Below are 27,936 nucleotides of genomic sequence, written 5' to 3'. Positions count from 1 at the left end.
TCTGATGTAACCCTTCCTTAAAAAGAGATGACACTCTTCTAACTACTGTTGTATACAGAGATGCCTGTGAATAGGAATCTGACAAATCCCATGTAGATTAGACTCGACAAAGCGCTGCATTTGAAAAGATAGAAAATAAAAAGCGCTTTTTTTTTATTTATATAGTGCCAATGGACACAATAGCTCGGTCATTAGGAATGTTGTAATGCAATGTTAAGGACCTTCAGTCCTGGACATAGGCAAAGAACTCTGGGTTCTGAAATCTACCATGAAAATTTATCATGATAAACCAGGAGCACTTATGGATAGATCCAGGCACCATGACTGTGTAAATCTTCTTATATTTGTTATCCATGGCCTCCTTTCTTCTAAAATCGACTTTTAAAAGTATGATAATGAGCCATAAGGGCATTACCAGAGCCCTTCCGTGATGTAACTTCTCAGGCTGTAACTGCAGAACACTTTACCCTCCCAATCTTTGTGATTACCACATGTAGAGAAAAGGTTAAGAGCGTAGGTGAGCAGAGGGTTTAGATAGTGTAACAGCATGTGAAGCTTCATCATTAGGAGGCTGTGGTAACACACCCCAGAGGCCTTCTGGCTCATTCGCATAATTGCAAAAGTTGATATTAGAAGAAAGGACACCATGGATAACAATTATTATAGAGAGATTTCTAAAGTCTCTGTGATTGGATCTGAGTACGTGCCCCTGTTTATCATGATGGATTTTGATGGTAGATTGTGTTAAATATGTTCTTGTAAAAGTTTTAATGCTGTGAAGTGTAAAATAACTCACCGCTAAGGCAGAGGACTGAGATCAAGCAATGTGCACTAGAGCTTGAAAGCTGTGCCAGTTCAGCAGCGTTCAGGTCACATACATTGGTGTAGCAAAAGGGATCGCTAATGTGACCAGACCCATAACCAATAAGAGCCAACGAGCCCCACTCACCAATTACCTTATGGCAGCCATGGACCGAGCCATGGACAGCAGATACAACTTGTGTTGATCTGTTGGTGGGCTTCTACTCTTGGCCACCCTCCACACAATCCTGACCATACTCTTATTGGTTAAATCTTCCTTTGAAGTAGTTGTAATTTACTGTATTATATACTGATCACACATGTAGCAGTTGTGGCAGACTCCATAATAAGCCCCGTACTCATACTTTTGGACAGGACCATGAGCATGAGGACATTTCTAAGGGTTACCATATCTTGGTAAAAATCTGAATGTTTTACTTTTATGTGTCTAACTCATTGAATATGTGAATAATTTTGGTCACCCTAGTGTTATAATAACACACAGCTTATATCTCTTCTCGGTGGTAGAAGGTTGAGGAACAAATAATAAGCACACAATATTGGAACAAAAAGAATACTATAAACATTGGGTAGATCGGAGCCTAGCACTTACACGGTTATCAGACCCTGTTGCCTCATCCTATGGAGGATATGACAGGAGCCATAACTTTTAATTACCTTGACTCCTGAACGTAAATCCTGTCAGAACTCCTCTTCTTTCCATTTGCTAGCTCACTCTCATGACTCCAACTTTATGACTAAGGAAAGTCTTGGTGAAAAGATGTTATTTACTGACCAGTTATAAAACAGGGAGTCATTCTCCGCAGTTTCTCAATAAGCCAAAGCCAAAACTACAATGGAATTCCTTTCACGGACTATTGAGGTTACACCTCTTTGTAAGTAGCATGCACGAAACAAAGGCAGCGTAACAAAATAAAACAAGTCATCAAAAATAACGATCGCCATGGTAGTCGAAGCAAAGTATATTACTTGTAAGTAGACATAAAACTTTCACAAAGTTTGGAATCCCGTCAAGGTTGTTACTTTGAAGGCCAGAACATCTGGAGATCCTGATATTGATGAGATGGTAGTCAATTCTGGGACTAGTAGCTTCAACTACTTGGGTAGAAGAATGCAGTGCATTTTGTGCAATGTCTTAGAGACCATCTGGCCCTCACTGATTCTAGTAAAGGTTGCATTGAAGGGCCCAATATCTTTTCGGGCCATTTGAAAAATTCCATAAAAGATTTTGAAGGCAACATTTTGTGCAAAGTTCAGAGTAACATAAATTATTATAAATAACACTGGTTAGTTAATAGGGCGGCACGGTGGCTGGGTGAGTAGCACTTCTGCCTTGCAGCACTGGGGTCCTGGGTTCGATTCCCACCCAGGTCAACATCTGCAAAGAGTTTGTATGTTCTCTCCGTGTTTGCGTGGGTTCCCTCCGGGTACTCCGGTTTCCTCCCACACTCCAAAACATACTATTAGGTTGTTTAGATTGTGAGCCCCATGGGACAGGGACAAATTTGACATGCTTTGTGCAGCGCTGCGTAATCTGTGTGCGCTATATAAATAAAGAATTATTATTATTATTCAAAGGAAGAACACATACCAGCTGGATTAGGCCCCGCCAGCTCAATAAATTAGTAGAATCATCTTCCATGTTCTTACTTTACTTTTGCCAAAGTCGGTTTTGATCAAGTTGGGCCCCATGCCCCCCAAGTTGGGGGTCATGCCTTTTGCTGTGTTCACCCAGGAGGTAATCTGTCGGCTTCCTGGATGTTAACGTCTGCTTCGATGTTTAGAAGAAAAGGGATTACAATGGTAAACCACACATTTCAGTGGAATGTGATGGGAAGCGAGTCATCTGCTATCGTAATCCGGTGTCTTTAAGTAAAATTGCTGGTCTTAGTTTAGGATATAGATAGCATTGTCCGTCACTTTTAGTTGTTAGGTTTTCATTTCTACATCAGTGACTTTTGACTGTTTATTCAGGGTTACAAGTCGCTATGTAAGATACATTTATATATATAATGTATATATATATATATACATTGCTTTATTAGACATTGAAAAACTATTGTTATGAGAAACATTAAGTACCTACCACATACCATTACTCTGAGTACGATGTCTTGTAAGAGCATATAGATGTTTCCTGAGGCAACGGTTTCCCTTTCTGAAGCTCTTTGTGTACAGAGATTAAACAAATGGCCCAACATTGCATTCCCCCCAAAAATAATGCATAGCCCTTATTTCCCACTAACCCTATTTCTCCTATATGTGTACAGTTTATTTTTATAAAGTGTATCTGTAATAGGGCCTACAAATTCCATAAGCTCCCCCCAACTCTTGCCTGTTTTATATTTAGACCCCACTTCTGGTCCCTGACGTGACCCCTCAGAAGTGTGGCTTTGTGTATTGAAAGAGCAGCCATGATTTATTATTTCATTCAACCCTAAATGACTTCTTAAACTACATTTCTAACTATATACTGTAAGAATTTCCATTATTCAGTAAATATAGTGAATGTAAAGCTCTGTGCCCTTATGATAGCCAGATATAGCCCTCAATTTGGTACTAACGTTTTACTAATCAATAGTGCCACACAAGAGAACAGAAGAAACTGTGTAATATTTCAGATATTGGGGCACACTTACTTACCCGTCCGGAGGAGTTCACCAAAACGTGCATTGTCCGACGATCATGCTCTGTGCCGTGATTCACTAAGATCGTGCGTCCGATATCCTGCATGTGTCTCTTCCCCACTCATATCCGCCGGAGTTCACCTTCTTCTTCCTGGTGCATGTAAGTGCTAGATCTTGTGACACTATTTGAAAGTTAAATCCCGCGCTCAGTCCGAATCAGTCCGATCGTCCGACGGCCACACCCTCCGATTTCTTTTGCATGAAAGCCGATGAGGCTGCGCCAAAATCCGATCACGTGGGACACAGTCCCTTGTTAAATATCTGTCACAGCTGTGCAAAACCCGAAAACATAGGATAATCCGACGAAAGTCCATCTGAGGACCCTTAGTAAATAAGCCCCATTGTCCCATTGTCAGTAAACATTCTATAAGAACAGAAGAAACTATGTAATATATCTTGGTGAATTAAAGGGCTTCTTTGGCTCTTATCATTCTCCCATCTTCCTTCTAATCTAATTTCTATTGAATATTGTCTTGTTGGTAACAAGACAAAAACTGACAGATTTTAGGATGCATATAAGCTCTTAGCAGAGGGAAGGGGAAAGCAGTTACCCACAGGGGCATGGTCTTGTCTCTGTAGCTGAAAGTGAACTGCAAATTCAAAGGCAAAGACTGCAGCAATGAAAGCTGTTCGAAAAAGAAGATTATATGTATAAAAAAAAAGAAAAAGAAGATCACCGTATATGTCATATAATTCCCAAAACAGTGGTGTTCTTTATGTACACAAACTGGACTATTGATTTTCGGAACATTTGTTGGCAGGGTAGGTTGTTTGGCCCCTTATTAATTTTTAATACTAATGATCTATTAGTAGTAGGAGTACTTGCATTCACTGCTCCCCCCACTCAGTATACCACCACCCTAACAAAAACACTGTGAGGACCCAGAAGTCGAAGGTGCCGATAAAATACTGACAGTATCCTATAGAACCTCTGTAAAAAAAATAATAAAAAAAAATAAGATAAACCATGACTGTGGTAATCATTTTATCATTTTTGTTCTCAATTACCTCCTTCCTTTTTAAAATCAATACTCTAATATTCAATTGTATATGGTTGAATTTTTATTTTGTGATTTAAATTGGTCATATTTAGTGTCAGAATATTTTGTTATCAAGATAGTCTATAGTTATGTCAACTTTTATAGGAAATCTACCATCAAAATCCATCATGATAAACCAGGGACAGTTATTCATAGATCCAGGCACTGTGACTGTGGAAATGGTCTTATATTTGTTTTCCATGGCCTCTTTCCTTCTAAACTAAATGTTTACAATTATGCTAATGATCGTGAAGGGCTCTGTGGGGGTTATTAGAGCCCATCAAGGCTTTAGACAAACTGTTAAACTGTGCAATGAGCTTCCCCCTTCAACCGTGTGAGATAACAGCAGGCAGGTAGGGAGAAGTGCTGAGGGTGAGATCGTGAATGTGCAGCATGAAGGGGCTCTCGGAGCGCCCCCAAAGCACTGTAGGCTCATTAGCATAATTCTGAAATTAGATTTTAGAAGGAAGAAGGCCATAGATAAGCATTATAAGAAGATTACCACAGTTGCCTCCCCTGTTTTCTCATGCTTGATTTTTGATGTTAGATTTCCTTTAACCCCTTCACAACCGCCCATCGTAAATATACTTCAGGCAGTCATGAAGGGTAGTATGGGGAGGACTCTCGGACGGAACCCTCTCCACACGCGGTGGGTGTCAACTGTATTACTTTGCTGACACCTGCCAGGAACTGCCGCTGTTGATTCTGTCGATTGGAGTCTATGAAAGGCTCCTATAGCTGTCATTGGTCTTTCTATATTGCCGTCTGTCTTAGACAAACAGTAATATTGAAGCAGTAAATCTAAAATATACTTCAATACAGTTGTATTGCAGTATATAATATACGTGATCAGATTCCCTAGGGTTCAAGCACCCTAGGGGTCTGAAATACCAGTTAAAACATTTAAATAACAAAAATGTTTTAAAAAATAGGAAAATAATTAAAAACAATAGAAATTCTAATCACCCCCCTTTCCCTAGAACAATTAAAAATAAATAATGAACCTCGTAACTGGAAATAGCTCCTAAATGTTTTAACTATTTTGCCTCCAATAAAAAATTGGATAAGCTTTGTAAACCAAAAAATCTAAAAGTTACGGCTTGTGGAAGGAGAGCGGTAAAAAACAGAACCGCAAATGAATGAAAAAAAAAAAATACATGGTCTTTAAAGGGTTAATAGGGTCTTAAAAGGCTAAACAAGAAAACATTAATATAATACACGTCCTTTGCTTCGATGTATATAGATATTGTACTACCGACCCCCCCCCCACCCTACAGTCTAGGAACATGATAATGGCAGTGATATTGATTGTCAGGCCTGAAACGGGAAAGCATGAGAAAGGGAAACCCCTCATTTAGACAGAGTTTATTGTAGAACAAAGCTTTCTTACTGGAGTGTACACCTCTGTCTAGATAACAGACAAGTCCGATATTGTTGGCATGAGAGGTTGGGGGCAGCTGTAGTGTGAGTTACAGACGGGCCCAGACTTATCATTTCCTATGGATCCTGAAGAGTCTTATCTCCAGCGAAAGCCGCTCAACACTTGTGTGATTATACGGAGAATTGCACCTTGTTCATAGAGCTAAAAGTCTTTATTTTCTCACCATTGCTCCACACAGTCATTAGCAGAATCTCTACTAAAACTGTAAACATGTAGGCAGACATATCAAGTGACCCCACGCTTTTGGGTTATTTTACCATTCAAAGTTATCATACTTGCTTCATCTTATTATGTTGTAGGTAATATGAATATTTTGTCACCTCAATCAAAAAATTCCTGTTCCATAATTTTTTTGGTCTTCAGCTACATATTTCCATGGTAACAGACTACAAAGAACCACATGTAGTCTTACCTTTCTTATGCCCCCCCCCCCACACTTCTTACTTACTGGGGCACATTTACTTACCCGTCTCGTTACTTGACGCCGCCGACACAATTTCTTTTTTAAATTCCGCGTTTTGTCTGAATCAGTTGGGTCGTCTGCCGTCCACGCCCCCCGATTTGTGTCGCACGCAAGCCGGCGCTGATGCACCACAATCCAGTCTCGTGCGCCAAAAACCCAGGGCAATTCAGAGTAAAACGGAGACATTTGTGAAACCCGACGGGGAAAGCCGCAGGACCCTTAGTAAATGTGCGCCACTATGTTTAATCACTTTGGCTCCTCCTGCTCTATGATATGCTTGCCTGTGGACTGCACACTTTGCACAACCTGCTCCGCTCTTCCTGCTCTATAACATACTGCCTTCAGATAGGACCCTATGTACAATCTGCTCCCCTCCTCCTGCTCTATAACATACTGCCGGCAGATATGACACTATGTACAATCTGCTCCCCTCCTCCTGCTCTATAACATACTGCCGGCAGATAGGACACTATGTACAATCTGCTGCTCTATAACATACTGCCGGCAGATAGGACACTATGTACAATCTGCTCCCCTCCTCCTGCTCTATAACATACTGCCGGCAGATAGGACACTATGTACAATGTGCTCTGCTCCTCCTGCTCTATAACATACTGCCTGAAGAGGAGACACTATGTACAATCTTCTCAGCTGTCTGCACTTTTATAACGCTGCTGCATTTTTCTAGTATTTTTTTGCGATCCCCTTATCACTGTGGGTCATTACATTATAAATGACTTGCCTTGTCTTGGCCTCTACCCATTTGTATATTTAGAGCATCTGAAATGGTTTGTTAAGTGACAGAGTCTGGTGCGTGCAATAGTTTTAAATGTCATCTGCAAATATTTTCTTAAAAAATAAAACTTTCTAGCCAAGTCTAGCTTCTAGTCATATGGCTGAGTAATTTTCGACTGATGTAAGCTCTAGAGCCGCTGCCAGCCTTGTACCCGTGGGGATTTAGTAGAAAATAGCTTTAAAATGTTGTGTTGAAGAACTCCCAAGCGTCTCTGTCTGGGGGGTATCCTCCTAGGTTTGTGTCATAGACCAGACATGCTCTGTTTTTTTCATGTCATTGTTTAGTTACCCCCTATTATGTAGACGTCCATATGTCTTCAATACCACAGATGCAATTAAATTGTCGTCTTATTTACACATTTTAGAATTTTTAATTTTTTTTTGTGGCTGTGTCACGGCTCATGCACACAGCAGAGGATTCCTCAGCCTACTGCCCCTGAGTAAATATTCAGATCAGGTCCTATTCTTGTCCATGTTTTCGGGGCCATAAAAAATACAGCTAATACACAGCGTATGAACTGTGTGTTGTCCGTATTTGCGGATCCGTACCGCAGTCATGTGACAAGCAATTGACATCATCTGCCAGCCTTTCAGTTATTTTTTTTGCAGATAGGCAAAAACGGATAACACGCTTTTATTGCAGGCTTTTACTTTGTAATAGACTACTGTGACGCACAGATGTAATCTATTTGGCGCAAGGCATTACCATAGTTGCACCATAAAATAAAAAACTATTTTTGGTGCACAGCCATCATAAATGAGGCAGGAGATCCTGAATGTAGGTGTTTACTTCAGAATTTGGGCCGTGAGCCATATCAAATTCCCCTCACGGTCTACACAAGGGCATACGTTGTCACCATTTTTTTTACGACCATATAAAAACAATGGGGGAGGTTTATCATAAGTCTTTTAGAGCAGAACTGTTCTACCAATCAGAGCTCAGCTTTCATTTTCCCACTGCTGTTTATAAAACTAAAGCTGACCTCTGATTGGTTTCCATGGGCAACTAGAACAGTTTTACCTCAGAAACTTGTGATGAATCTCCCCTATTAATTATTGTGTGCAGGAGGCCTAATCATAAAGGAAATTGCGTGGCTTCTTTCAATTAAAAGAAAAACTTGAGGATAAGGGAGTCTTCAGTCTGTGGCAATTCAGATATAGTATAACTTGTTATTTTTTCATATTTTCCATATATTTTTATTTAATGGAAATCTACCATCAAATCCTGCATGATAAACCAGGGACACTTAGGCTTTTTTTACACAGTTGTATGCTCACCTGGGCTGTATAGAGGAAGGGTGAGTGCTGTTCACTCCTCCCCTCTCCATAGCGGGCCATGGTGTCCGGCCATAGAGGAAGGGTGAGTGCTGTTCACTCCTCCTCTCTCCATAGCGGGGCATATGTATGGTGTCCGGCCATACAAACTGGAAAAGATAGAGCATGCTCTACCTTTTTCCCATGGACTGTACGGTGACACACGTGTGTGGTCCTTGTATCATGGCCATGCACGGTAGACTTCTTTTGAGAAAAAAACTGAGCAACCAGAGAGCTTCGTTTGAAAGGGGCACTTGGTGATAGATCCAGCCACTTTGGGGCTCATTTACGAAGGGTCCCGCTGCTCACTTTTGTCGGACTATGCACCTTTTTCAGAGATTGCACGGCTTTGACAGGTATTTACCAGTGTATGCGCTGGGATTTTGGCACGCGTGAACATTTTTTGGCGCAGCTACGCGGGCATCCATGCGACACAAATTGGAGGGCGCACCGTCAGACGATCCGACTGATTCAGACTGAGCGCTGGATTAGACTTTCAAATTGTGTCACAAGCCCGAGCACTTACATGCACCACTAGAAAGATGGTGAACTCTGTCAGACCTGAGCGGGGAAGCGACACATGCAGGATATCGGGTGCACGATCTTAGTGAAAAATTTGGCATTCTACTGTAGATCCACATTGCAAGTTGACAAACTTGTCTTTTGTGTAATTTTAGTTAGTCTATCACTGCTTCGATGTTTGGAGTTGGGTCTGCGCAACATGAGGTACTTGTCGTGTCACTGGGAAGATACGGTGTGAACAGAGTGTTTAAAGTAAGATGTCTCTTAGAGATTGAGTCTGTGCTGATCTCTATCATCTCGAGACAACACTCAAGTCAAAGAGCTGAGAGGTCTTCAGATTCCACCATCTACCCTTTAAATGACTCCTTTAATCAGACATGTTTTCCTAGTCTCTCACTTTGGATATTGCTGCTTTATTTTGTGCTTGAAGCTGATGAAAATCTCCGACATCTGTTTTCAGTGCGAGCACTGTATTGAGTTTATTAGCCTGGAAAGGTAAGGTGTAAGGTTTCATGTTCCATCATCCGGGTAACATTTTCATTGGGACTTTTCAATGCTCCAGAAGTGATCTGGGATTTACAGTAGACCTACAGAAGCTCTAAAACCTTAACAGGCCATTAACCACAGGATATGGCTTATGAGGTTCACTGGGAAGTAGTTAAAATAAGACAGGGCCAATCCAATGTAACAAAATAGCAAACAAATGCACTGACATGGGATACCCCCCCCGTAGGAGAAGAATTAGATCTAAACATATATGGTAGTTTACATGTGTACAAAACTTTTTGGTAACAGTAAAACACATCCCTTTTCCTGTAGCCTCCCTTCATCTGAAGCGTTCTTCAAAATTTCTGCTCGGCTCATCTTTAAAAGATTACTATATATACCTGAGTATAAGCCTAGTTTTTCAGCACAAAAATGTGCTGAAAACTCAAACTCGGCTTATACTCGAATAAAAAAATATATAGGTTTTACCAGGTTTTTGTAGTAAAATTAGGGGCCTCGGCTTATACTTGGGTCGGCTTATACTCGAGTATATACAGGTAATTAATTTTCAGCAAAATTAAGTTTTTGATTACATAATAATTTGCTGTTACATTCATGTACATTAGGATTCATTCACCAGTATTGGTGATTTTAAAAAATAAAATAATTTTAGGCATGGTGTTCTTGTGAGTTCCTCTGCTCTTGGTCCATTACCACATTTTGTTGATCCAGTTGTTATTTGATTGTCTGGCCTTGGTGACCCAATTCTTATTTTAAGATAGTTAACTTATTGTATTATGGCACACAGACCTTCCTGGTATATTGGTGTTTTTCTCTTTGGCCTTGTTAACACTTTTCATTCATTATTGGGTGGGTTGTTTAAAGGGGCATTTCCAAGATAGAATTGGTGGCACCGGTGGCTGTTTTCATTAAATAAATTACGTTCTAAAAACTATTATCAAACCCCATTAGATACAATAAATTCTGTGTTTATCTTCTGTTAATACTGAGCACGTCAACCAATAGTTCTGTTCTTGATGGTCAAGACTGTTCTTCTTTGCATTCCATCTGTCTCCAGAGTTCAGTAAGAGTAACCCCATGGGACCATCAACTGGAGGACTACTTTGTTCAATGAAGAAGACATTACACCCCGGAGAAAAGATCGTAACTAGAGATGAGTTGACCTGATGTTTGGGTTCGAGGTTCTTGTTCGGCGGCACGACCTGGACATATTTTCAGATCGGCAGCTGGGCATCCAATCCGGCAAATTGACACCCCTAACTAACTAGGCTAGTTGCTAGGGGCGTCAGTTTGCCAGAATGGTGGCCGAATATGTCCGGGTCCACTCATCTGTAATCATAACACTTAAAACAATTAAATAGGTACATAGATAGTGGTGACCTGTCCTGAGGATCATCAGTGCTGGATTAGAAAGTTTTCCGACAACCAATACCCCCACAGATCTCGATTGAACGACATAGGGGTGAAGAACACATCACAGTCAAGTAAAACGTTTAGGTAGAAAAGAATATCCAGAAGAGTGGTCTTTGCTATGATGGCTGTGGGATTGTCTTCCACTCAACTGCACCCAGGCGAAAGGCACAGGGGACCCACCTTAGCGGGAGCTGGTTTTAAAACCAGGATATGCTCAGTCTTCACAGGTCTCTTGAAAAGTCAGGCAATCTTCTTGACATGCCTGCTCTAGACAACCAGGGAAGAGGTGTTTTAAATCCTGTAGAAAAAAGAGAGATTCACTCCGGCACTGAGGAACTTTTCTGTTTCTGGTTACTTCGTTTTCAACAATTTGTCAAGCAGGTTACAGAACAAAAAGCCAAAAAATCCGACAAAGCATCACCTTGTAGATACAGTAGGGTACTGGCCTACGCGTTTTGGGTGTAATGTCCTCCCTTGCCACAAAGGGTATAACTCTAAACCTCTTTACTGACCCAAATCACAAATTACCAATAACCTCCTTCACTACCCTGGATTACCACATATGTTATAACCATCCTTTCTACAGAAAAAATTGGGTGTAATTTTTTTAATATACTGGTAGAAGGGGCTCATGTATGGTTACGGTATGTACAGAGCCCCACAAGATATCATTTTTCCAAATACTGACCTGCATAAAGTCACTGACACATATGATGTTCATGTCTATTTGGAAAGGAGTCTAAATCATGAATGTCTAAATCATGTGTTTCGCGATGGGTAACTTTTTCCCCCACAATGCAATCCTCGTCTGGAGAGAAGTAATGCTTGCTCAGTGCTTTCACCATGGGACATATAAATACTCAAACAGATTTCCCATTCAGATTAATCCCTCTAATAATGAGTGAAAAAGCCTTGGTGAGCCGACTCCGGGTCACTATGACCTCCCCTATATTTTGATATTCATTGTTTTAGTGGTTTGCTTTTTCTAAAGATCAAAGAGAGACCTGGAACACGTAATTATAATATCTTTTAATCTCTTTGTGTAATATAGAAACCATATTTGTTTCTAGTGAAGCACAGCATGGGATACATTTAATAAAATGCTGCTAGGCTACAATTGGATTCATTTTTCATTACGCCAGCAGTAAGACAAATCAATACAATATTTCAATTGTATATGGATGAATTTTTCTTTTGTTTTTTAAGTAGCTCGTAACAAGAGTTTCAGAATATCTTGGCATTACTATATTAGCAATATTGTAAATAGTTACATCAACCTTTGAAGGAAATCTACCATCAAAATCCATCAAGATGAACCAGGGACACTTACTCATAGATCCAGGCACCGTGACTGTGGTAATCTTTTTTTATTTGTTATCCATGGCCTATCTTAAACAGCATATAAACTTTTAAAATTATGCTCATGAGATAGAAGGGCTCTGGGGGTGTGTTACCAGAACCACTCTGTGCTGTGCTCTGTGCTCTCTGAGCACTTACACCTCCCTTTGTCTGCTGTAATTTCACACAGTGGGACGTGCTCCTGCACAGTGTATGAAGCTACAGCATGAAGGGGATCTGGTAACACTCACAGAGCCCTTCAAACTCATTAGCATAATATTAAAAGTTGATTTTTGAAGGATGCAGGACATGGATAAAAAATATACGAAGATTACTACAGTCATGATTTCCTTTAAAGGGAACCTGTCACCATGGACCTAATTTTCAATACAGGTTATAGAAGCCCAACCCACCTGAAGTGCAAATATGCCTTTCTGCCTTTTCTAAGCATGTTCATTACAATATAATTGTGTGTTATAAGTTACCTTGCACCCTGACCGAATCCTCTGTGTAGTCCCAGGTGTTGGGCTTTGGTTTGGATGCATTTAAAAAAGCAACACGTGTCTGTGCTGCAGATTCCTCAGCTCTGAGCCCCCACCTTTGTGCTTCCGTACAGCTCCTACCTCCTGCTTCTCCAGAGCTCACACCCTGGTGAGAAGGTAGGAGCTGTACTGGAGCACAAAAGTGGGGGCCAAGACCTGAGGAGTGTTGTTTTTTGAAATGCATCCAAACCAAAACCCAACCCCTGTGACCTAACAGAGGATTCTGTCAGGGAGCAAGGTAAGTTATAACACACAATTATATTGTAGTGCAAATGCTTAGAAAAGGCAGATTTGTACTGCAGGGGTAATGTGCTTCTGCAACCTGTCTTTAGTGAAAATGAGGTCCCTAGTGACAGGTTCCCTTTAAATCAGGTCTTCCAGACTACAACTATTACTGGGCATTTCCTTTGATAAGAGCAGCACCTGTTATTAGCCAGATGGGCAATACACCATGGGCAGACCTGTCTCCCTTTGCCTCCATTCTTAGTGTCAATCTTGGGTCACATAACCCATTGGCAGCTACTTTCAGGACTTCCTGTAACATCCCATGTCCTGAAGACTTCCAGTGGGTCAGGGCTGAACAAATTACTAAATATGTGCCCCTCCATGAACATCTCTCCCATGTCTCTGGTGCCAACAACATAAAGACCATACAGTTATAAGTTACATAAAGTAATGACCACAGTACCCCCTAACCCACCAGAAGTCACAGGGAAGACCTGGAAGCTTCTGCCAATTAGGGGCAAAAGGAAGGGGGTTAACAAGGGTGGGAATAATATGGGCGACCCTATTAAGGTATTGTACTAAACCTGGTAATCTTTCTCATATGTGGCCAAGTCATTTTAAAGTTACCTTAAATTCCTTTTCTAGATACCTCAGTGAAGGTTAAGGTGGCTTGTCTGTGTCCATTACTCCAGCACCCAACCCCTGGGGCACCAACAGCCCCTCTAGCTGAGAACCTGGATTAAGGAGCATGGCCTTAACCTGTGTCAGACTGGGGCTCCTTTGACCCACTATGACCAGAAGCCTGTTTTGTGCTTTTATTGTGTGTTATTATTTCATGGACAGAACATTGTATGGTAAAATTATCTATCAACTAATAAGAAAACCCCCTAGGGACAATATACTACGTAGTCTTCTCTACCATAAGGTGATTTTTACTGGAACTTTGGAATTTGTTTTTGGGGCCAGAGCTTGTAGGATGTGATCACCTATTTTTTTCAAATTGTTAAGTCAATTTGTTGTAATGTTGGATTACTTCATTTTATTCTAGTTTCTCTAGGCTCTGGTTGGAGCAACCATGTTGCCTGACCTCAAGCAGTTCAAAAGTTTACTCTACAGCAGACACATTGGACATAGGAAACTGATGTCTGGAGGTGACTCATTGGTGTGTTTGAGTCTCTGGGAACTGGGTAGAGGTCATTGTGTAAGGGGGGAAACGGTGAGCTGTGTGTATTGTAATCCTGAATGGGATGATGTCTAAAATACTAAAAACAGCCAGACTTCGACATTTGTTTTTTGGAACATGCTGATGATGGCTTTAAAAATTACAACAAAACACTATGGGGCACATTTACTTACCTGTCCCGTTGACGGCGCCGATTCGGAATGTCCGACGAGGATTCGGAGCTGTCGCGTTTACACTAAAGATTGTGCGTCCAATTTCCTGCATGTGTCACTTCCCCCACTGAGGTCTTCCCGCTGATCTTGCGACACAATTAGCTTTTTAAATTCCGTGGTTTGTCCGAATGAGTCAGGTTGTCCCACGTCCACACCCCACAATTTGTGTCGCATGCAAGCCGGCACCGATGCGCCACAATCCGATCGGGGCAATTCACGGCAAATCTGAACAAAAATTGCAAAACCAGACGAAAATATGGTTTTTGCCCTTATGTGAAGTGAGAAACTTGAATCGAAAAAGTTCTCATTTATAATAGGAAAAAAGTGTCGGATTTTCTGTGGCTAAAACCACAGGACCCACAGTGATCACCAGAACCAGACACCACGAGAGCCTTTATCTATATGGAGCGGGATGTCTATGCTCAGTTACCATCCCAGTAATTTCTGTGGGACTTCCAGGTCCACCCTGTGCAAGCAAACAACCAAATTTCAGTTACCATCAGGGTTCCCATGGTCATCGCTCAGCATCTCCACACATAACATAATTGGATAAATGTCCATTGTAGGAAAACTTCTTCAAATAATATACTTTTTTTTGTCACCATAAAGCTGACCCACTATTTTCCACTATGTAGCTGGCCTATTCACTGTTTTAGAGTGACCTCCACCATTTAGACTCCTATAATGTGTCCAATTGATATGGTAAATGTCTAATTTATAGAAACCCCTTCTACAGGAGAGATTTATCCGATGTGTGTGAGAACAGAACTGTTCTAGTTGCCCATGGGAACCAATCAGAGCTCAGGTTTAATTTCCTAAATAGCTGTGGGAAAATGAAAGCTGAACTCTGATTGGTTGCAACTAGAACAGCTCTGCTCTCAGACACTCCTGATAAATCTCCCTCAAATTGTCTTACAAATGGCCTCCTTTACAGTCGATTTTCTATAAAGTAACAAATGGTCTTTGTTACGAAAAGTTTTCTGATTCTCTGTCCAGTTCGCTTTTGGATAAACTCCATTGACTCAATTTGTTTGACTTATAATTCAGCAATTCATTGGGTTATAAGATAAATAAACCAGAATGACACGTTTTACAATGCACGCTGCCTTTAAAGGATTTGTTATGTCTTCATTCCCTTTCTGTTTCTACTTGGTTGTTAGCTTGTGTGTCTTGCATTGAGGTGCATTATTCTTTTTAGGGTGATACAACAATGAGACGTATATATGAAGATAAAGCTGAAGTTCCATCTACTCACATTTTGTTATTTGGAAATAGTTTACATGAGATTTTTCATTATTACTTTAAAGGACTACAGGCAGTCCCCGGGTTATGTACAAGATGGGTTCTGTAAGTTTGTTCTTAAGTTGAATTTGTATGTAAATCGGAACTGTATATTTTATAATTGTAACCCCAGACACTATTTTTTTGGTCTCTGTAACAATTGGATTTTAAAAATGTTGGGTTGTCATAAGAACCAGGATGAACAATAAAGCTTCATTACAGACATCTTTGATAACTGTTATTGTATCCTCGGACCAAAGTACAATAAATTACTAACATCCAGAGGTCCGTTTGTAACTAGGGGTCGTCTGTAAGTCGGGTGTTGTTAAGTCAGTGAGCACCTGTATTCCCTCTTTTATGTGAAATATCGCCTTTTTACCTATAAATAATCCTCCATGTCATGTGAAAATTAGCAGAGAAGAGTCATGTTTTGCTTAAGATTAGTCAGGATTAGAGGCTGCTTCAGAAACAATTGTCTTAGATACCAGACAAAGCCAACAGAGAAGGCTGGAACTGTTTTGAACATTGCTCTCTCTACATATATGTATATATATAATTTTGACTGTAAAGATATCTAGTTAATAGTCCTTATTATATACTGATATTGGGGTTGTACCCCTTTAACAAGCTGTAGTTGGCTGGTCCTATACATCTGAATCCAGGGATTTACAACAGCTGTTATATGATTAAGTAAGTTTACTAGGCCAGGGTTTGTGTCGGACAGAACATTGACCCCGTACATCTTGAGATATTTGTATGGAATTCAAATTATGTCTTTTTCAAAAGACCCAACATTCCAGACTAAAAAGATGAGAAGCGTCTGAAGATCAGACTGCAGAGTATGCAAAATAAGAGAAAGATAACGAGGAGGGGAGGAACAGGATAAGTCTTCAGGCAAGTGGGAAGATGAGTGGTGTTTCTTCCCTCTTCTATTATTTACTCAGCTTGTCACTAAAGTACAATGTAATCCATCAAATAAAAACCCATAGGCACCAAAAAAAGAAAAAGTTAGAGTGCAAGTGGTGGTACTTTGTAATGAACAAAAACGAGGAATCCTCGCAAAATTTTCCCACTTATTATCTTGCTCCCTTGGCCCTTTTACTTCAAGTTTTTGTAATGTGTGGGGAGCAGGACATTGGGGCTCATTTTCTAAGGGTCCGCATCGCGCATTTCCGTCGGGTTTCCCAGATTTTTCCGGGATTTTGGTGCACGCGATTGGATTTCGCCGACGGCTTTCCCGCGACAGAAATGGGGGGGGGATGGGGGCGTCACCGTTGGACAACCCGACGGATTCGGAAAAAAAGTGGAATTTAAAAAGCGATTTGTGTCGCAAGGTCAAGCACTCACATGCACCGGGAAGAAGCAGGTGTACTCCAGCGGACCTCGGCACAGAAGCGACACCTGCAGGAAATCGGGCGCACAATCTTAGTGAATGCCGGCAGAACAACCGAATCCTCGTCGGAGAACGCGCCTCTGGATCGCGACTGCACCAGGTAAGTAAATGAGCCCCATTATTTATAGATATCTATAAAAGGTTCTGCTCTGCTTTCTTGAAATGTAAAGTAAAACCCCTGATAAATGCTTTTTGCCTAATATAAGTTATGGCAGCAGGTGGAAGGTCATGTCATCCTTACTGTCCATGACATATTTGCCTTCCAGGACCTTAAGATTGTATTCATGAATACTGTCATAAGGTTCTGAAAGGTACAAATTGGTCATGGAAGGTTAGAATGACATGACTCTCCATCTGCTACCATTTTATGGACAGGAATCGCTGTTGATGATGTTAAAGACAATTCTGAACTAGGGGCCTTAATATGTCAAGAAAACATGAAGTTAAGTGGACTACCCCTTTAAAGAGTTCCTTTCACCACCTACACCATTTTTGAATTTGGAATTGGCGTAGCTCTATTAATTCCAGAGATTTGTTCTCTTGCTGCCACCATTCCCAAGAAATTAGTCCTTCTAGGTTTGGTACCCAGGATGTTAATTAGGCTTTTTACAATCAAGTGATTGGTCCTGGATAAAGCTGACACCCTGGGGATAGAGAAGAACTTCCAACTCCCCCAGAATTTGTGAAGAAGAGCCTACTAAGGGTTACAAAGTGGTGGAGATGGTTGAAACCTCGACGGAGATGAGAACCTATCCATAACTGTGGGTAACTGTCCCTATTACTGTGAGTCAGTTATACCATGATTAATTCTCTAGATGTAATGAGAAGATGCTCAAGCACCCTTATTGCATGGAGGATGCAGGGATTTACTAAAATAGACATGTTCCATGCCTAATCTGTAATGTTGGCACTCCTAACATTATGTCACGACCAACCCTAATTATCAATTGTTTATTAAGCGTTAAATAAGGAAAACCTGGTATGTAGGTTTGGAATGTTTTCGAATTGCAGTCTGTCTCTCGAAGTATCATTTGCGTTTTGCCCCCGTTGCCAGCACGCTTAAATTTGTTTATTCATTCATGTTTTGGCAGATGTAAATGTTTTAAGAACTGAACGTGTGCTGCGTCTTGCCAAAAAAGCTACTAAGTCACTAGCGCTTTTGGCCGGTTGCCCTGGGGTATTTTTTTTTCCTTAAGATTACAACATTTTGTACTTTGTTGGGAAATGAAGAATGTTAACAGTTTAACAAGACATTTTTAGTATTCCTATTATTTGAATAAAGGGACATTCTTAATGTAATCAATGAGACGGAGTGAAGTGGTTGAAGGGATTTGTAGAGTGATTATACGACTAGGAGAGCTGTGTATCTACTTGTGCCGAATTGTGTTATTGGCGCTTACTTTGATTGTGCTAGAGTTAATGTGGTCTGATTGGGATGAGGTCTTTTAAATGTTGTAGAATGGGTGGAAGGGATCATTTACTATTGTTTAAGGGGCTCTAATAAATGTATGATTAGAGTGATGTGATCTTCGCTACCATTAGAGATCAGCAGAACAGGTCCTGCTCATCTCTAATCCATGACCTGACCTTGCAGTTCAGACCTCCACGCCTCGTAAACCCCAAGAAGTCAATCGGGAATAGTATACTGATATGGGGAAGGTCAGGGGACTTACGGTCCCCTATTCTGAAAATTGCAGGGGGGTTTGTCTCTCAATGATCATATGTATATCCTCTGTACAACAATGTCTGTGTGGTATATGTATCCCTAGAGGTACATACCACGTCTATAATGAGTTTATGCACTGCTTTAATGTGTTCATATACAGTAGTTGTTAAAATAGATCTTCAAAGTCATTTGCGTACCTGGAATATGAATCACTGGTCTGGCCCATAACTATATATGCAAATGATTCTAGCAACTGAGGTGGTCTGCCCCTTAATCAAGCTGCCACATGGTATTGGGTGTTGGTATCCCACCAATCAGATACTGGTCACAATTGATCTTGGTGATAAAGTGTTCTTTTATTGAGTCATAAAAAAAGTATTAAAATCAAAGGATTAGAGCCAATCCCATGTGTACGATAACAGGTATATATATCTATCCAGGATTGCACTGCTGCACTCGGAGAGTATAGTTGGATTATTTGCATTGAGCTTTGGCTAGGTCTGTTGAGGTGTGCACCCATATTGGGATGGATCCCTTTTTCACTGTGCTGCTGCAAGTTACTTTTGTATATGATTTTCTATTCTTTTTTTATTCTACTGTCTGTACTTAGAAAAGTTCTTTTCACTGTAATAGTGAATTTTTGTTGATTTCTATGGGACAGTCTCCTAGGGATGTTCTCTGACCTGTGCAGAAGTCATTGTGCAGGGAGGGGAACACCTTACCATACAACAGTGCTCCCTAACGGTTTTTGAAACGGGAATCGTCTGCAGGTAAGAAAATTTTTTACAGAGACTGGTGGAAGAGGAGCTGTATCAAAATTTCTAGTTCCTGAGTCTCGCCTTACTTTGTCCCTAACTCTGACATGCCCCTTTGTCCCCAGTTGCCTCCAGATTTATTTCCCCCTTCCAGTAGATCATCAATCTACAATGCCCCTATTTTCTATAGCCATTTTTTGGTTCTAAGCCATCTTTTGCTTTGAAAAAAACCCATTAGAAACCCCTTTGCACATTACTCCGCAGCAGTCCTCTTCTCTACTCTGCTGCAGCCGATAGGTGTGACATCATCACGCATGTCGGCTTCAGAGCCACAAACAGACGTGACAAAAACTGTTATGGAGGAAGGTGGGGAGGTGGCAAATTTTTTTCCACTAATTGTGGCCTGGGAGTTTTTCACAGCCCGGTTTTGGACTGTCTTCTGGCCATTGGGGATCACTGGTGCACAGTATACAGATTAGATACAGTCAGGCTATTTTTCAGTATTAGGAATTCTTCACACTTTGCAGAATATGTGCGAATTTCGCTGCGGAAAATCCGTAGTGTAATACTCTAGCATTAAAGGGAAAGCGATATGGAAAAAGTAATGCAGGTGATGCTTTTTTCCGTGGGGAAATTGTTGCTCAATGTGGAAACTAGAACGGTCATGTCACTTCTCTTGTGCGTCCTTGCAGATTTTTTGAATGCATTTTTTACATTGTGGTCTATGTGAGGAGTGAAAATCGGTATCAAATTCGCAACAAATCTGCACCATGAAGCAGATTTGATGCAGAATTTTGTTTTAAATGACGTCAGATCAGTAAAAAAAAAGGTGTATAATATAACCCAATACGGAAAAATGTAAGTAAACTGCTTTAAAACGCAGTACACATAACACAGGACACATGCTCAGTGTCAGGATTCAGGGGTAGTGGACCCACTGTACCACCACGGACGATGACGTAAGCCGACACCTGGGAGCGAAGTCTAAGTGGCACCCGGTTTTCACCAGAGCACGCAGCAAGTCCAACCTGTTTTGCTGCAGGCTCTGGTGAAAACCAGGTGGCACTAAGACTTCGCTCCCAGGTGTCAGCTTACGTCATCGTCCGTGTGGTACCACCAGGTCGCTTCACAGGCACGACTTTGCCCACGGTGGCAACCAAGGTGAGTTACAGAGTCGTGGACATGGTAGAAGGTCCGGACAGGCAGCACAGGAGCGAAGTCAGGAATGGAATCGAGGTCACAACGGGAAATTACTATAAATGCAGTGGACATAGGAAAAAGCTTTCTCTAAGGCACAAGGCATGAAGATCTGGCACGGCTCATAGAAAGAGGCTGGCTATTTAACACGTCAGCGGCTGGCGAGCACCAGTTAATGGCGCACCGGCCCTTTAAATTTTATAGAGCCGCGGGAGACACTGCTGGAACCCGGAGGGGTAAGGGAGACTGCAGCAAGCACGGAGGGGCAAACGGGACACTCGGCCTACCACTGCACCTATTAGCGAGAACAGGTCCACCATTCTCCGGATTTCTGCAGGTTAATTTAAATAATTGCTGGGGGTCCCATCAGTCGGACACATATCCTTACTGCCATCTTTCATGGTTGTACCTGTAAGATTCCATACTTCTGTAGTCAACTGGCTAAAAAATACACAGTAAAGCGTTCGAATAGTTTAATTTCCCTTCCAATAAAAGTGCTTCGATTTTTGCCTGGTCATGATATTTCTTTCTGTACCATGTATATGGGTTACACCACAGTGTTTGGTTTTTTATGACTACATAATCTATCATATGACTGGTAAGCTCAGCCAGAGGATAGATCACATTACTCAGGCAGATGACCACTAATCACACATGCATAGGATGTATAAGATATGACTAATTTCTTGGAGAAGCCTCCGTCATGGTTCCCTGCGGAGCTTCAATACCGCACTTTCAATAGATTAAGAATGTGTTAACACAAGCGAAAGGTCAACGCTACTCCTACCTCTTTCCTGCGTGAGTTCATTACTGCGCCCTCCTTACCCTCAGTGGTGGGGTTGAATATTTGAGAGAACAGAAAGGTCAGATGAGATTCTTTTGGGTAGAGGTCATTAAATGTTTTTACATTTTTTTCCCTCTTTTTCTTTATGAGCGTTCAGAAAACAATAGCCTCTCGGCGTTTAGAGAGTGTTTATAGAAAGGAGTTAATGTGGAGCTGTTAAACTTCACATTAGCACACTTTCCACAGAATTTCATCAGAAGACGGACTTTATTGTGGCAACGTGACTCATATAGTTTTCTGCATATTGGGTTTTCCGTATCAGCGTGACATTAGTCGTTAGCGGAGCCCTTTAACAGAACTCAGACAGAAGCCCTTTGTCTGCATTCGCCGTGGGCCAAAGTTCTGCTACTATACATTATATTAATTCCTGCGGAATTAGGTCACCGCCATAGGGTTTTTTGGAAGCTCAAATATAACGCGTACAATTAGAATATTATTGCGCCGTGCCAGAACCGAGCGGATCTTTATTAGGTGGTACTATACCATAAAATATATTTTGGCATGTTGAGGTGAATGGGATGGGATAAGCTTTCGAGTAGAATAGTCGAACAGTCAACATGGATATTTATCTTCTGAAACCTGATGTGGAATTTGCACTTTTTTTTTAACTCTTCCTAGTCAAATGTGTATTTCCCTGGCAGATCTCCACACATTGTTCTTCTGGTATCTATAATGCTTTATTACGTGTTTTGTACTTGGGATCTTCTAACCCCACTAGTTTGACACCTTATTAAATGGAACCTGTCACCACATAAACCCCCCCCCCAATCCCACAAACAGTACCTTCATTTTTAAATCTACAGGAGGTCTTTTTTTATATATTTTTAATGTTGCAGCATGTTCAAAATAAGTACTTTCCTTCTTTCCTAAGATGCTGTGAAGGAGATGTGGAGCCCGACCAAACAGTCAGACAACCCCGCCTCCTGACTGCCTTGTTTGCCATGCTCCTTTGTTTACTGCCTGCCTGTAATTGGTGGGTGAGCACCTCTCACGCCACAAAGACAATAGAACAAAGACTTCCCCAGCAGGAAAACAAACTGCTCAATCTTTTGTGCCCAGCCAGTCGGCTCATTCATTGGGCCATGGAGACGATGGTCATGAGCATGAGCCCGTAGAAAGAAATCGAGATGTTTGCTAGGGGCTAAGCTGCTAACACACTATCCTAAAACATTTTTGTTTTGGCTCACTTACACTATTACCGGTATTCTTTATGTATATTATATAGTACCACATATTCCCTAAAGCTATTGTTACACCTTCACTCAGGGTGCTTGGCATTGGTGTCCAAAAAGATATATATCGGGGCAATCAGTTGATCGTCCACGACAACTCCTTAACACCGTCTTGCCCATTCAGTTGCAAAGTCATTTTGTGCTGAGTAATCTAAGAAATGTGTCACTTTCTTTGGCCTATTAGAGAACTGTATGGTTTATCACAACTGGATTATCAATGAACCGATAACAGAAAATGGACAAAGCATTATGATGCCAGTCAAATAATGCCATTACCTATCTGTGCACTTTCTAGAATTAGATATATATTTTCCATGAAATAGACCTTTTTTCACTCATGGTCATCCTACAGGACTCTTAGTCAGAATGCCGACTTCAATTTAACCCTTCAGTCACTCATCTGTGAAGTGCCCCTAAGAAAACCACCCTCGCGGATAACCGGTAACTGTGAGGAATTGTTGTTAGACTTTTAGCCTATAGAGAAATTAGTGGAATAACAGAATAAATTGGGCTTCTCTACTATAACTTAATATACTCAACAAACAAGTTCATTCTCTGCATGCTCGCAAGAGAAAAATAAAATAATATTTTTCTAAGCCCATCAGCAGTACTCCTTTGGGGCCATTGAATAATATTGCCTTATGTCTGACATATGATTTTGTTCCGTCCAAGATGGTAATCGACTTCACTTTTAAAAATGATGCTGAATGTTCACAGAAATATGCAGAGTTATCCAAAGGAGATCTTTGATATTTTTGGTTTTCCTTATAATTAAGGGTTTATAATGAACATACAAGTTTGTTATATGTAGAAGTATTTTTATTAATCCCTGTGATTTATTAAAACATTACATTGGATTTTCCAGGTATTCTGGCTCCCATGTTGCTCTGGTATGAACAATCTTTAGCACCTCTACCTGGTGTAAGTGCTGTGGTGACCACTGATGGGCTGAGGTGACCACTGATGGGCCGAACCCCAGCACTTCCGACCATGCTCAATTGTTGAGGAGCAGAAGTACCAGGGCAACCCAGGAAGCTGAAAAGAGTTAAGTACACTTTTCATGGATAGCCACTTATTCCCGCTTTTGTTATTCTAAGTTTAAAGGAAACCTACCATGAGGATTCTACTATCAGAACTACAGCTGATGGTAGATTCCTCCTGCCTCTACCCTAATCTGTAATTTAATAATCCTAGAATTTAACCTAACGTATGATATACTTTATTATTTAATAATAATAATAATAATAATCCTAGCTTTAGCTCCTAGTGCCCGGCCAGGTTACTCAATGCCTGAGTAGCCTCAGCAGTTAATTTACATATTACTAAAATAAAGTATTTAACTAGTTAGGTTAGATTCCAGGATTATTAAATTGCAGATTAAGGCAAAGGCAGCAGGAGGAATCTACCATCACATCTACTTCTGATGGTAGATTCCACATGGTAGGTTCCCTTTAAGTTTTTGAGGTAGATTTAAAAAATATATGGAATATTAAGGATGGGTGAACAGAATCTAGTATTTTAATTGTTTTAAAACTAGCTTTATGCCTGTAACTTTGGAGAGAAAAACTATTTTGATGTGGTGTAGCACCTGACTAAAACTTGGTGGACCCTCCATAGGATAACATAGGGTATCATTAGTGTGTACTATACCTATGGATAATCCCATTTACTTTAGACATCTCCTAGAATTGTGAATGAGAGCTGGATACTGGCCACAATCCCAGTAATGTATCATTGCTGTCCATACATAGAGCATTAGTATTTAACTGGAACGAGAGTTTATCATTATCAAGAATACCAAAAAAAAATTAATATTTATAAATTCAGTTTCTCAAAAAAATTCTTCAAAGAAACCAATCCATTTCAAGAGCCACAGCCGAGAAACCGCTGTTACAAAAGCTTAGTCATGGTCCAGACGTTGGGATATTTGTGGCCGCCTTTACATTGAGACAAAGCTAAGAATAGAAAAGGGTATTTTCATTAGAACATACATTATATTATACATTTCCTTTGCTTGGCTGGAGTCTATCCTTTTTGGTTTAGAGTTTCATATATACGCCAGGCACATAGGGTAGGATGAGTATTTTTGTTGGGGTGTAGGAGCGTTGTTGTGGCACACCACTTTCTGTACCCTTGAGTAGACGAGGCGTTCTAGACAGACTGAAATTGTTTGTTTCCTTTCTTGTTGTATGGATTGTGTTCCATGTAAAACATACAACCATGTTAAAATTGAAGGTTGTAATGTGTATAATCGCTGCCACATTCTCGCTAACAATTTATTAAATATTTGAAGCTTTTTTTCTTTTAAAGGAGGGGGTTTGTACTTAATCCCAGGGACCTTATATAAGAGGCTGTAGAAGATACAGACTATTCATAATCATACAGTAAAAAAATTTCATGCTATAGAAACACTGGAAGACCTTGAATTCTAGTAGTGAAGTCAATCACAAAAACACACAGGAGCCATAAGCCGACATGAACCGGAACATTCTCGAGCCGCAAACAACGGACTCGTGGTCCATTGTCCACTCTGTGTGTAATCGGCACGTGAAGTCTGGTCAAGTGCTGATGATGATAGAAAAACTGCCCGAGGGAGGAATAGTAGCTGTTGTGAGTTTTGTGGCTCGGGCATTTGGGTCACACACATGCCATGTAAACCACAGCCATGGGGATTGGTGCTATCCAAATTTGCCCTTCTCCTTTCAACTATATTGGTGTTCTCATGAGGCAGATACGATTGGAATTTGTGACACAGCAGGTAGCAATAATGTGCTTCTTAAAATGTTGTGTTGGCACTTTGCAATAAATAAGTGGTTTCGGCACTCTGTCTCTGATAGGTTTGCCATAACTGCACTGCAGAATCTGATTGCTCATATTGTATTGCAGTATGTAGTCATTTAACTGCTGATCTCTAATAGCCTTCTTTCGGAGATCAGTATCTTTAGCAGGCCTATGAGTCTCTGAGATGGCAACCGATTCGTGACCTCCAATGATAATACGTGGCGCCAATCGGCCATCCAAGATGGCAGTGCCCATCGGCGTCGCTGTTAGCTGCCCTTTTTGTGGCTAGCTCACGCCCCTGCATACGTTCATGTGTACAGGGTCTTGGTCATCTAGAGTGCCGTGGATACAGGAAGCCGAGAGGTGGCCATGCTTGCACAGTTCTCTCTATTCACTTCCATTGGAATTACAAGTGACTGGAGAAGTTTGTGCATGTGCATCCACCTGTCCGTTTACTGTAGCGGTGAGATTAGGAACCAGTGTTCTTACCACTTTAATGGGACCTGAGGGGGCCTGTTTTAAACTGTTATGGATACCTTTTTTTGTGATTTGGCCCTCAGTCACCACTTCAGTGGTCATATGATTGCCTACACTGGCAGGTGCCAAAGGTGGTATGGGGCGCCAAAGCAGGATGAGTATTTTTTTTACTTTTTTTTTTTAATGTCCTTAGTCCTCCTGGGGTTTTTTCAGTGAATTTAAAAACCCATTTAACTCAATATCAGTACAATGGAATTGGAGCTCTGTATAAGGAAAACATCTCTAATAATATATGGAGAAATGAATCTGCTTCGAGTTTTGGCCCCATAAATACTGCGCTGAAAGGTTGTAATAGTTAACCAGAAAGAATGATTCTTTCTCTTTTTAAGCAGCAGGTCATCACAAAGATCCAGCTTAGTCTTTGTGTTTTTTTTCCTACTGGCCTATGTCCAGATGGCACGGGGCCAAACACTGTAAGCATTTTGTAGCCTGCGGTTTACACCGGCTTGCTGAAAACGCCGACACTCCAGTCGCTGGCACATAATTAAACTGATTTGTGGTTTGACCATTGGAACTGTAGTACACAACTGCGACCAAATATGCTACACGCTAACAAAATAATGCGAGTTCCTTCCAAGTCTGTTATAGTGTACCAGCGTTTAGGGCAGTTTGGCAAAGATTTCTTCCAGCTTTCGCACAGTTAGGTCACTGCCCTTTAAGATCATTTTTGGAGCTGCTTGTATGTGACAAATGTAAATCATTCCTAAATCTGTTTTCTAGATTAATTGTAATGGATCGTGTGTTCTTCTCCAGCGCTATAAATCATGTATACAGTCTTTCACCTATACTGACATATAGGCAAGGGTGACTTATATACTTCTATGATTTACCCTAGCAGTCAATGAACACCCCTTAAACAGCTGCATTTTAGGTGATGTTTATTCGCTGTGCATTGAGGCACAGATAAAAGTTTGCTAGACCATTTCAAGTTTGGTCTTGGACGGCCAAGTGGGAAACTTTATACTCCTACTTTTATGAAAACTAGTCTAGTCTCATGGAGATAACCCCCTGCTTGAAAAGAAGCCGGTCTTTTGTCCTGCTGTGGAAATTTCTGGAGCTCCTCACCCAAGGCAGACTTAAAGGAGTTGTCAAAAAAAAAAAATCAAAGTTTTGCTGTAGAAAATGGTTTTCTGGAGGTTACATGATGACCTGTGTTTAGGATGGTTGAATTTCTCAAAAATTTAATGGCTCCTCCATGTGTAAAAACAAACTTAATATTAACCTTCTTGTGATCATTTGGATCATTACATGGGTATTTTTGTAATAACATGTTGTCCCCATCCACTGGATAACTTGCTGGTTGGTGGGGATATCAGAGGTGGGTTCCCCATGGAATATGAGAATAGATGTCCAGGGTTACCCAATCAATGCGGTATTAATGTTTGTTTGTTTTTCCTGACTTAAGCCACCCTTGGGACCATAAACCACAGGTCCCAAATCAATCTGGCATGTCCTCTTTAAAGGAAATCAACCAGTCAAAAAAACCCTACAAATACTCACCTCTGCTCCTCTTCATCTTGATCTCGAAACTGTCCGTTGCAAGTGTTGACACCGGGATCAAGTAGAAAAGAAACTTATAATTAGCAGCACAGAACGCTGGGAAGAAGGGAGAGTGATGTGATGTCATTTGAGAGGTCACCTCCCTTTGCCAGCAAGGTAGAGGGAGGTGACATGACGTGCATAATTAGCGGAGCCCCGGAGCGCTGGACATCTTGTTCCTGCGCTCCGTGCTGTTAACTATAGGTT

General features: G+C 40.9%; 1 protein-coding gene across 2 annotated transcripts in view; it reads left to right on the top strand.

The window, feature by feature from the left end:
* ADAMTS6 (ADAM metallopeptidase with thrombospondin type 1 motif 6) overlaps positions 1–27,936 on the top strand; it is a 182,143-nt gene that overhangs the window by 52,279 nt on the left and 101,928 nt on the right. The gene's annotated exons all lie outside the window — the stretch shown is intronic.

This window comes from Engystomops pustulosus, chromosome 1 (assembly GCF_040894005.1).
Source record: "Engystomops pustulosus chromosome 1, aEngPut4.maternal, whole genome shotgun sequence".
In the NCBI taxonomy this organism is placed as follows: Eukaryota; Metazoa; Chordata; class Amphibia; order Anura; family Leptodactylidae; genus Engystomops; species Engystomops pustulosus.
This window is presented reverse-complemented; position numbering and strand designations above follow the sequence as displayed.